The 11773-nt window shown below is 42.6% G+C and overlaps 1 pseudogene; it reads right to left on the reverse strand.

Moving 5' to 3' along the window:
- Positions 1 to 317: 317 nt before the first annotated feature.
- LOC102123266 (argininosuccinate synthase pseudogene) lies at positions 318 to 1756 on the reverse strand (annotated as a pseudogene).
- Between the last annotated feature and the right edge of the window lie 10017 nt (positions 1757 to 11773).

Below are 11773 nucleotides of genomic sequence, written 5' to 3' on the forward strand. Positions count from 1 at the left end.
CAGCACTTTGGGAGGCTGAGGCAGGAGGATCACTTTAGCCCAGGAGTTTGAGATCAGCCAAGGCAAGATAGCAAGACCCCGTCTCTATAAAAAATAAATGAGCCAGGCATGGTGGTACATGCCTGTGGTCCCAGCTGAGAGGCTGCAGTGAACTGTGATCATGCCACTGTACTCCAGCCTAGGTGACAAAGCGAGACCTTGTCTCAAAAAAAAAAAAAAACTTCAAGAAAGCTTTTATCCGTCTTTTAAAATATCAGCATTTTATCCAGGTCTTTTTTTTTTTTTTTTCTAATTTGTCTTACATCTGCTTACTTTACTTTTGTTTTTTTTTAAATCTTTTAATTGTCATTTTATAGCTCTCCACCGCAGCTGCCCCCCACCCTTCCCTGTGGTGACAACACAACGTCTGCAGGCTTCGGGGGGACCAGGGAACAAAGCTGGGGCCTGGCAGCCCCACTACGCTGCCAGCCAGGGAGAACAAGTCACAATTACAAATTATCACAAAAATTAGTGCCTGTACTTGGGGGATCTGCAAATTGAGGAGGCCCCAGCTCCTCATTGTACAGGGGTCTATTTGGCAGTGACCTTGCTCTGGAGACGATGATATTCCTTCAGCCTGAGGGAATTGATGTTGATGAACCCGGTGGCATCAATCGGCTCCTAATCACCCTGCACGTTCATGCTCACCAGCTCCTCGTTGTAGAGAGACAGTGGGGACTCCCGGCCGAGGATGTACACCTGGCCCTTGAGGACGGACACCTGCACTTTCCCTTCCACTCGCTCCTGGGACTTGGCAATGCAGTGGTGGACAAATTCACACTCAGGGCTGTGCCAGAAACCGGTATACACCAGCTCAGCAAATTTCAAGCCCAGGCCTTGTTTGATTTTGCGCACTTCTTGGTCCATGGTGAAGGCCTCGTCTAAATGAGCGTGGTAAAGGATGGTGCCTGCTGGGGTCTCGTAGATACCTCGGGACTTCATTCCAATGAAGCGGTTCTCCACGATGTCAATACGGCCCACACCGTGCTTGCCCGCGACTTCGTTCAGGTACATGAAGAGCTCCAAGGAGGTCCGGTGGGTGGTGCCATCCTTGACGTTGGTCACCTTCATGGGGACCCCTTTTTTGAACTCGATCTCGAGAATGTCAGGGGTGTTGGGGGCTTTGGCCGGGTCCTGGGTCTTCGTGTAGAGACCTGGAGGCGCTTGGTTCTTGGGGTTCTCCAGGATTCCAGCCTCGTAGCTGATGTGCATGAGGTTCTCGTCCATGCTCCATGGGCTCTTGGGGGTAACCAGGATGGGAATCCCGTGTTGCTTTGCATATTCCATCAGGTCATTGCGGCCCTTGAACCAGTTGTAGAATTCGGGCATCCTCCAGGGAGCAATGACCTTTATCTGGGGGGCCAGCGAGTAGCAGGTGAGCTCAAACCGGACCTGATCATTCCCCTTTCCCGTGGCGCCATGGGACACATACTTGGCCCCCTCCCGCTGGGCGATTTCCACTTGTTTGTGGGCGATGCAAGGCCTGGCGAGAGAGGTGCCCAGGAGGTAGGGGTCCTCATACAGTGCGCTGGACACCTTTTTGGCCCCAAGCTTCAGTGCCTTCTTCCTGGCTTCCTCGAAGTCTTCCTTCTGGCCAATGTTGGTCAGATAGGCAATGACGTCATAGCCTTGTTCCTTCAGCCACACAAGGATGCACGAGGTGTCCAGGCCGCCACTGTAGGCCAGAACCACGGAGCCTTTGCTGGACATAGTGTCTGGGATTGGAGGCGTGAGTTCCTGGCGTCTAGAATCTGTCTTCACGGTGCACTGAACCACTCTGGCTCAGGCAGCGGTGGTAGGCGGCAGAGCAGGGCATGCTTTACTTTTAAAATCAGAAGATGTAGACTCTATTGTCTATGTCATGACTGTTAAAATATTTTTTAATGTATACCTAATTTTAAATTTTTGCCCTAGGTAGTAGCATGAATCCTCTTGATGTTCCGTAGAATCTTCCTATAATTTTCTCACACTTCTACAAGGCAGAATTGTCACAATTACCCTGCCACTGGTCCTGTCCTAGATATATCACCCTTTCTTTGGAGTTATGAGACCTGTTTTTATTTTTTAAATTAGAAATAATCTGCTTCTTTCTAAGTTTGATGGTTTTCTTCCTTTTTTTTTTTTTTTTTTTTTTTGACGGAGTCTCCTTCTGTCACCCAGGCTAGAGTATAGTGGCATGGTCTTGGCTCACTGCAGCCTCCTCCTCCCGGGTTCAAACGATTCTCCTGCCTCAGCCTCCTGAGTAGCTGGCATTACAGGCACCTGCCACCACGCCCTGCTAATTTTTGTATTTTTAGTAGAGACAGGGTTTCGCCATGTTGGCCAGGCTGGTCTTGAACTCCTGGCCTCAGTGATCCGCCCACCTTGGCCTCCCAAATTGCTGGGATTATAGGCATGAGCCACTGTGCCTGGCCAAGTTTGATGGTTTTCTAAAAAAAAAAAAAAAAAAAAAAAAAAAGTTAATGGATATTTTCCTTGTTCGAAAGCAAAATCAGTCCTCATATTGGGGTGTAGGGAGGGAGTGTCAGGAGCTGGGTTTGTGTGAGAAGGTGTTTGGTGGTGGCAGTACTTGTTGGGGAACTTTGGCCATGAAGCAAGCCCATTGCCAGATCCAAGATTGTGCCACTGCTCTGTTATGACTACATTATTGGGGCACAGAGAGTGTCATAGGTGAAAGACATCTGAAAGAAAAATGTCATGTTCTGTCTGTGTTTGGTGAAATCCTAGTGTTCCACAAATGTTTCATCTGAATTTCCCTAAGAAGTTCTTGAGCCCAAACTTGTACTACAGGAAAATGTGTCCATTCAAATGCCAGGCTAGCTTATTTTTTTAGTAGGCCTCAAAATACTTTTGGTGTTTTGGTACTCAGTTTTAAACTTCTTTTAAATTTTATTGATTAATAATAATAATAGCTGATACTTATTGAGTGCTAACTATAAGTTAGCAAGCACCTCGCATACTCCATCCGATTTAATAGTGTGGTTCACAATGTTATTTTCCCATTTTATAGATGAGGGAACTGAGGCCCAGAAATCATAAGTGATTTGATCACTTAATTTAGACCTATTGGACTCCAAGTCTTATTTGCTTAGCCATTAAACACTCTGGCCTTCCCATATACATAGTTCATAACACTGTGCTTTCCCCAATCCCTCAATTCAGGCCTGTGGGCTTCTTTGTATGTAAAGTTGCATAATCAAGTAACCTGGCTCACCCTTAAAGCTAGGCCAGCCTCAGGGACTTTGCACTTGTCACAACAGAGAACACAGTGCAAAGACCAGATGGAAGCATGTCTGGAGGAGCAGAAAAGTAGGCCAATGTCACTGAAGTACAGTGAGTAAGGGGGAGAGTAATAGAAGAACGGACTGGATTAGGAAAAGAGGACCAGCTTTTATAGGGACTTACAGGCCTTTGTAAGGCTTTTACTTGGAATGACATGTGGAGCCATTGCAGGATTTTGAACAGATGAGAGACATGAGCTGACTTAGAGGTTTAAGAAGATCATTCCAGCTGCTGTGTTGAAACTAGACAGTGGGTGGTCAAGGGAAGAAACAAGGAAACAAGTTGGGAGGTGTATTAGTTTCCCTTAGGAAACCGTAACAAAGTACCACAAACTAGGTGGCTTCAAATAACAGAAGTTGATTGTCTCAAAAATCTGGAAGCTAGAAATCTGAAACCGAGGTGTCATCAGGGCCATGGTTTCTCTGCGACTCTGCGTGGAAATCCCCTTTGCCTCTTCCCAGCTTCTGTCAGTGGCCATTGATCCTTGCCATTCCTTGGCTTTCGGCTGCAGTGCTCCAATCTCTGCTCTGTCATTGCATGACTTTTTCCATGTGTGTCTCTGCCTTCACATGACCATCTCCCTTCTGTGTCTCCCTCCTCTTCTTATAAGGACACCAGTCATATTGGATTAAGGGCCCACCCTACTCCAGTATGGCCTCATCTTAACTTATCTAATTACTCTGCAATGACACCATTTCCAAATAAGATTACATTCTAAGGTACTAGAGGTTAGCATTACGACAGTTTTTTTTTTTTTTTTTTTTTTTTTTTTTTTTTTTTGCGGTGGGGGGAAGACTGTAAACCCATAACAGGAAGCTATTTCAGTAACCTGGGCAAGAGATAAGGGGAGCTTGGACCAGGATGGCAGCAATAGTGGTAGTGAGAAGTGATCTGGTTATGAATATATGTGGAAGGTAGACCCAAAAGGCTTTACTGATGAGAGGGGAGTTGGCCCAAGAGAAAGAGAAGCAAAGATGACTCCAAGGTGTTTCAGCTTGAGGAACTGAAAGGATGAAGTTAGCAACAAGTGCGATGGTAAATGCAGAAAGACAGCAGATTTAGGGGAAAATCGTGGTTTGGTTTTGGACAAATTAAATTTGAGATGCCTCTTAGTCATTCAAGAGATGATGTTTGGTAGGAAGTTAGTTATATGAGCCTGGAATTCAAGAAGGAGTTCAGAGCTAGAGACAAAAATTTGGAAGTGATTTCTAGGGAGAATGAGAGTCCACTTGTGATTTTAAGCATAAAGCTTAAAACGAAGCTTACTCCAGCCAGGATCAGTTACTGGGATGCAGATGTAGACAAGATGAAAAGTTGGACTTAACCTTTGTTCCAGTTTTTCTAGGTAGGTGTGATGATGGGAGAGGGAATTGGGGAGCTGAGGATGGATGCCAGGGAGCGATGATAATAATGGACCATAGAATCTAATTGGAATAAACATGTAAGTGAAGATATGAGGGGGTGATAGAGGGTAAAAAGATGATTAGCAGTGGAAGGGGTGTTAGAGTGGAGATATTAGAGGGAATTAGGAAGAGAGAGAAAAGAGTGGGGTAATTAAAATTAAGATTATTTTTTCAGCCGAACATTGACTAAAAAGAAAATTTTAAAAAAGAAAATTGAGATATTGAAGGTCCTGCAGTAATTTATGACAAGATCTAGGATATAAGCCTGGATGTGGGTGACCAAGGATGGAAAGAGAGAACAAGATCTTTGGAGCGGAGGAGGTCAAGCAGCTAAGAGGCCAGAGTGCTATGTAGATTATTCGCAATGTGGACAATGAATGTAGGTCTGCACATACACATGCATGTATGTATGTATCCACATAGATATCGAAATCGCCAAGAATGATGACAGGGGCAGTTGTGAAGACAGTGAACCAATAGCTCAAATCATCAACAAATAAGGGAGAGTGAACAGGAAGAGGGGAGATGATAACAACAGGGAGGAGTAGCAGGTAACATACTCTGAAACTTAGTTTTACAGCAAAGTGATTGAAAGAAGCTGAGGCAGGCAGTTTGGGGAGAGTCTACACACAGGAAGTGGTAAGGGGGAGCAAAGAGGACACTATTCCAGCTCTGGGCCCAGTGGTACATAAGGTATGAGAAAAAAAAATAGTCCCCACTTGAGAGCGCTCTACAGGAAGCAATGTCTTCAGAGGGGAGTTGAGTTTTTGATAAAGCCAGAAGTTCAAGGACAATTTTAGAGAAGTTGAGGATGAAGGGGATTTTGCAGAGAGAAAGGTCAAAGGGTTTGGAAGGGTTGGGAAGGGGTGGTCTATTGAGCAAGATGAGGAGGTGCAGGAATTCATTTCCATGTGAGTGATCATGGATGATCTAGATGGTTTGAACTTTTGTGATGACTGAAGTAAATAGGCATTTAGAGCATGATGAATCTTGATGATCTCTTGACTGGGGAACAGATGGTTAGTTTTAAATGTAGCCTCTCCTTGGGATTGGTGTGTCCTGTAATGCGGTGTGGTTGATAATGAGAATGATGGTGGGAGGTGGAGAGGTGGTCTCACTCTTACTAGGAGCAGGTAGAACACTGGGCTCTTGTTTTGTTTGTTTGTTTGTGAGTTTTTTCTTTTTTTTTTTTTTTTACTTTTTGTGGAGAATGGAATCTTGCTATATTGCCCAGGCAGGTCTCAAGCTCCTGGACTCAAGCTATCTTCCCACCTCTGCCTCTCTAAGAGCTGGGATTACAGGCATGAGCCACCCTGCCTGGCCCTTTGATGTTCTTAAGAGAGGCATCAAATCCAGAGGAGGCTTGATCTTACCAGGAGAGATTATAACTCTCAGGGTCTCCCTTTTAATCCTACTGGGTCACTGTAATACTTCTCTTGTTTCTTTTATTTTCATAGTCTGCTCATTACTTTAACATAGTACAATGTTTGTTTTTGTAAAACTGATACATGATGATTATGAAATATTCAAGTAATGGAGAAAGATATAATGAAACTCAAAAAAAATCCTCCCCAAATAACCCTCATTAACACTTGGTGAACTTCATCTCAGACTTCTCTATTGATTTTTACATTTGTAACTACTTTACATGGTCTTGTGTTTCCTTTAAATAATATGAGTTATTGTTGTAAACAGTTTGAATACTATAGATTTATTCTAATCCCCTCACTTTACAAATGAGGACATTGAGTTCCAGAGAAAGGAAAGGACCTGTCCGAAGACACTCATCCTGTCGGTTAGGCCCAGGTCTCTCTCTTTTTTAAAAAAAATATTTTAATTAATTAATTAATTTATTTATTGAGTCAGAGTCTTGCTTTGTCGCCCAGGCTGGAGTGCAATGGCGCAATCTTTGGCTCACTGCAACCTCTGCCTCCCAGGTTCAAGCAATTATCCTGCCTCAGCCTCCCAAGTAGCTGGGATTACAGGTGTCTGGCACCATGCCTGACTAATTTTTGTAGTTTTAGTAGAGACGGGGTTTCACCATGTTGGCCAGGCTGGTCTCAAACTCCTGACTTTGTGATCTGCCCGCCTCAGCCTCCCAAAGTGCTGGGATTACAGGCGTAAGCCACTGCTTCCAGCCAGGCCCAGTTCTCTTTACTTTCCAGTTCAGTGGGTCTCTAAGCCGTGCTCCTCTCTTCTTCTCTTACCTTTTACATAGCATGGTCCCTGCTCTTTCAACACATAGATTTCTGCATTCAGAGATCTCACTTTGCCTTTGGTTTTTTTTCACTTATTCATCTAGTCATTCAACAAACCTTTATTGGACATCTACTATATGCCAGGCAAACATATTAGGCACTAGAGGTGTGGTGATGAACAAAACAGACATGATCTGTCACCTCATGAAGCTTGCATTCTACAGAATGCACAGAAAGTTTGCACTTTACTTCCTAACTTTCTCCATTCAGGCCCAGGCCCATATAACTATGCACTTGTTTGCAACTCCGAGTCCTTCGATGGTGATGGGAAAAGAAAAGAAAAATTGGTAGACTTAAAGTCATATCACTAGCACGTGGGAGTACCAAATGAATACTTGTTAGTGGTAGATACTAACAAAATCCATGAAGTCTAGAATACTTTTCTGTAACTATAGTTTCAAACATTAATTTGAAAGTTTAATTTAAAAATGCCATAGTGTTACATGTAACACAAATGCCCATAACACAACATTTAAAATGTAAAAATATATATGATCTATAAGGATGCAAAAGTCCTTCTCTCTAATTGTACCTTCCAGAGGTAGCACTTCTAAACCCTCTGATGTGTGTCCTCACCAACTTTTCTCTATGCTTACATAGATTTTATTTTTTAATAATAACAGAATTGCGTAATTGTTGCCAAATTCGAACAATGCAGACAGACTTACATTGTATAAAAAGTGAAAATTTCTCATATACTCACCCCCAGTCTCAGTCCCCATGGGTGACTATTAACATATTGGTGCATATTTGATGTGAATATTTTCAAATCTTTTTCTATGTATGTACATAGAAACACATGCACACACATACACACACACAAGCAAAAAGGGCTCTTTACATTTTTTGTTTTAAGCCAGCAGTAGTCGGAAATTTAAAGTCCAGGAGTTGAGGGCACATTCCTGTGTTTTTCATTTCGACAAGTAGAACAATGCAGCCATATGCCGGTCCCTCTCTGGATTTAGTACCCAATGCTTGGAATGTGAGCAGATGCTGAAGGCTATTAATGAAGTCCTTGAAGGGAGGCCCATTTGTGTGTGTCGCAGACAGAAGGCCAAAGTTGAATGTAGTGGCCAACTGAGCAGCTGGCAAGGGACTAGGAAAATGAGGAATGCACCAACGCTGTTGCAAGTTGATGGACCATGGGAACCACATCATCTAGAGCAGTGTCCTGACATTTCTGTCATTTAGGAAATGGAAGCAACACTTGGAGTCCTGAAGTCTTTTAACCTCAGTTGTTACATTAGTGTGTTGCAAATGTGATAGAGAAAAAAAATCTGGAAAAAATGATCTGATATGGTCTAAATGAAACTGGCTTTTATCATGCCTAAAACTGGAAAACTCCAAGACTTTCTTTTTTTTCTTTTTGATTTCTTGGATACAAAGAACAAGACCCAGTAATGTGTGTTTGATTAATGCCAACTCCCTGAACTCCTTAATGTCAACTAGCTACTCTTCATTACCAAACACCACATGTGCTCTTCTTTCAGTTTAGGCATACCAGCACAGCTGCGGAAGACACAGTGGTGATCTCTATCACACCAACAATCAGATATTTGTCGTAATAACCTCCTAATCAGATCGCACATGAAGCTTCAATGAAGTCATTATAACCAGACATGAAATAATTAACCTTTTCTAATTTAAAAGACCTAACAAGGAATGGTCTCTGTGACAGGTGTAAAATTCCATTCCTTCTAGAAAATTACTCACCTAGCAGATGCTCCTTCTGACTGAAAGAGAAATTTCATTGCAAAAAGAATGTTCACCTTTTATTATGAATATTGTACAATGCATTAAGACAATGGCTTTCCATGTAGCAGTGCATGACCTTGACCTTCTGACCACTAATGTTCATTGTGTAATACAGATTACAAATATTCACCTGTCTCCATTCTTCGTCAGTGAATTGCAAGAACACTTGGATTCTAATGCTGAGGGTCCCTGGAAGTCTGAGAATGCATCACAGTCTTAGGCTTTCTCAAAAGTGTAAATAGATTAGTGTGCTAAAGACTTGCATTGAAAATAGAGATTGCTCAGGAGAAAAAAAAAAGAATTCTATTTCCACTGCCAAAGAGAAGAATCAAGATCAAGAGGGAGAACCTATTTTTATACCACAGTGCAAAGATAAGAAACCTTCAACCTATTATTTGGATGTGGCCCTGGACTTAACTTGGTACAACTTGAAGCAGTTTTCTGAAGTACATACCCTTCTCCCTCTACATTGAGCCATATACATATACAGACAATTTTGTTGAGTCCAACATGAATGTGATGTGAACTCAACAGAGATCTCTGGGTGTTAAAAGGTAGGCCCCATGCTACAAGATGGCCTTTGAGAGGGAGAGATGCTTTGCACAGAGTCCTAATTTTCCTGGGGAGAATTTGGGTGGATGATAGCAATGACAGAAGTGATGGAGACTGCATCACCCTTGGGCTGAGTGTGGTTACGTTTGGGTGGAAGTCAGAGAAAGTGTGGGGTTGCTGATCTTGGGTGTGCCAAACTTTCTGAGTGCTAACTGGGAGGTGGCATGAAGATGGCAAAGCTGGAAGTGGAGAAGGAGCGAAGGCTTCTGCCAACAGTGGTGTCTGATGTATGGTGAGGCGGATCATGCTGGTTGTGCTTTTTATTTCTTTTCTCTTTCTTCTGTGTTTCTCTCCTCCTTCCTCTGGCTTGATTTTATTCTCTCTCCCTCTTTTTCCTGGGGTATGAGTGACAAGGATGGACTTTCGAGAGGCTCTGAACTTGAAATTCCAGCAAAGAGAAGGACCTGTGGTTTGTGTAAGCATCTCTCAGTTGTCCAGATACAGAACTCCGAAAACATCGAGAGTGGCTGCTCTTCCTCTTTGCTCTGCCTCCCATCCAATCCAAGATCTCTCAATATGCACTATTTGTGTTATCTTCTTTGAAAGGTCCCTCTTTCTCTGAGTCTTTTCTTTCCCTTAGTTCGTTTCTCCATTATTTAGACATAAATGAAAGTAAAGTATTCTTTGTACACTTTTGTTTACTGAACAGAGTTTTGTCTTTTATTTTAAAAGCAGTTGAGCAGGATTTTTATATATCTTGCCCATAAAACGTAAACCTTGTTAACATTTTTCAAGTTGGTTTTTGTCCACTTTGGGACAGTTGCTCTCAAGAGATAAAAGATTACCCGTACTTATCCCTTTTGTGGGCTTTGTATTTCACAGATCTATTGAAAAATACTATTTATAAAAAAGCTAGAAATTATTGAGCTTACTCTGTGCCAGGACCTTAATCTACATGATCTTATTTAATAATGGTAGCCACCCCACAGGGTTGTGTGAAAACTGAGTTAGCTCATGTATATGAAGTGCTTAGTGCAGTGCCTGGCAGATAGCAAGCTGTCAGTAAGTGTGCTATTAATACTGTTATTACTACTACTACGATGAAGTTACTGAAATAAGCCACAGCCAGTGGCCTTGGAAAAACAAAGTTAAGGGTCTAATCAACCAAGACTCACTAGATAGAGCAAAGTAGCTGGTAACAGTGTAGTAAATATTCCTGGGATATGGCAGAGAAACGGTGGTTTGGAAGCAACAGAAGGAGTAAGGAATAGGCTGATAACTGTTCCCACCACCAGCCCCAGGGATCAGGTGAAGCTACTTTAGGAGATGGTCTCTAGCAAGATTGGCTATAGTAGTGAATTAAGAGCACATCCAGATTTGGATTTCAGTGCTAGCTGTGCCATTCATAAGCTGTACGACTTTGGATAAATTGCTTAACTATTCAGAGTTCCAGTTTCCTCACCTGTAAAATGGGAGTGCTAATATTAATGGAACCTAGCTCAGATGGTTTTGTGGCAACCTATGTGAGATAATAATATGCGCGAAGTAAGCTTAGCATGCCTCCTACCTAATAAATGAATGCTGTTGTTACTGTCATTATCATTCCAATCACCCTGCAAAGAAGGTATGTTTGTCCTCATTTAACAGTTGAGAAAACCGAGGCTACAGGGAATCAATAGCTTTTCCAAGGTATAGTTAATAGGCACAAGGCTAGAATTTGACCAGAGATGTTTCTGCCCCAAAGCCTGTGATCTTTCTACTGCTCTGTGATGCCTCTGGAAACAGTGTTCTTATTCCAGAAATGAGAAGCACAAGGTCAGCTCTCACCTTAAAATAATAACAAAAACAAACCCTAATATGTTCCTTAGCCTGTGAGATACCCTGGCTGCTCATTTCACTTGCTTTCAACTCCAGCGAAAAAGAGCTGTTTGTTACCTATGGTTTGATGGAGCTATTTTTTTTTCTCCTCCAAAGCCAGCTTCCCCTTTTCACTAAATTAGTGTCATTTCCATGAAACAAGGTGTTTCTGATGTTTCAGCCTTTTCATCTCTCTCTAAGCATCCACTTCTTGAAGCTTTTTATTTTTAGGTAGATTACTGCTGCCCCAAACACAAGGACCTCAAGTCTAAGCATTTTCTGGAGACTCGATGTCTTTGTGAGAATTGTTAGTGCTGAGCTCCGATTGTACAGGAAATTCTGGACATCAAATTCTCAGGAGACCTGTATGCTTCTCTCATCCCCTACATGATACCACACTCACAACCTTGGCTTCAGTTTTTTGGCATATGGCATTGCTGGTTCTCGCATCTGATACTCTCTGCAACTTCGGTGTTGCTTCTTTTTTTGAAATAGCATGCTCTTTTAGGTGTTGCTCTCGCATACCTCGTTTAGTACTGGTGGCATATGGTGTTCCTGGAGTCTTACCATTCTTACCCAACAGAGGAGTCAAAAGGGGCACATTTATCTGGCTGAACTTGGGGAAAG

The sequence above is a fragment of the Macaca fascicularis genome, chromosome X, assembly GCF_037993035.2.
Source record: "Macaca fascicularis isolate 582-1 chromosome X, T2T-MFA8v1.1".
Classification (NCBI taxonomy): domain Eukaryota; kingdom Metazoa; phylum Chordata; class Mammalia; order Primates; family Cercopithecidae; genus Macaca; species Macaca fascicularis.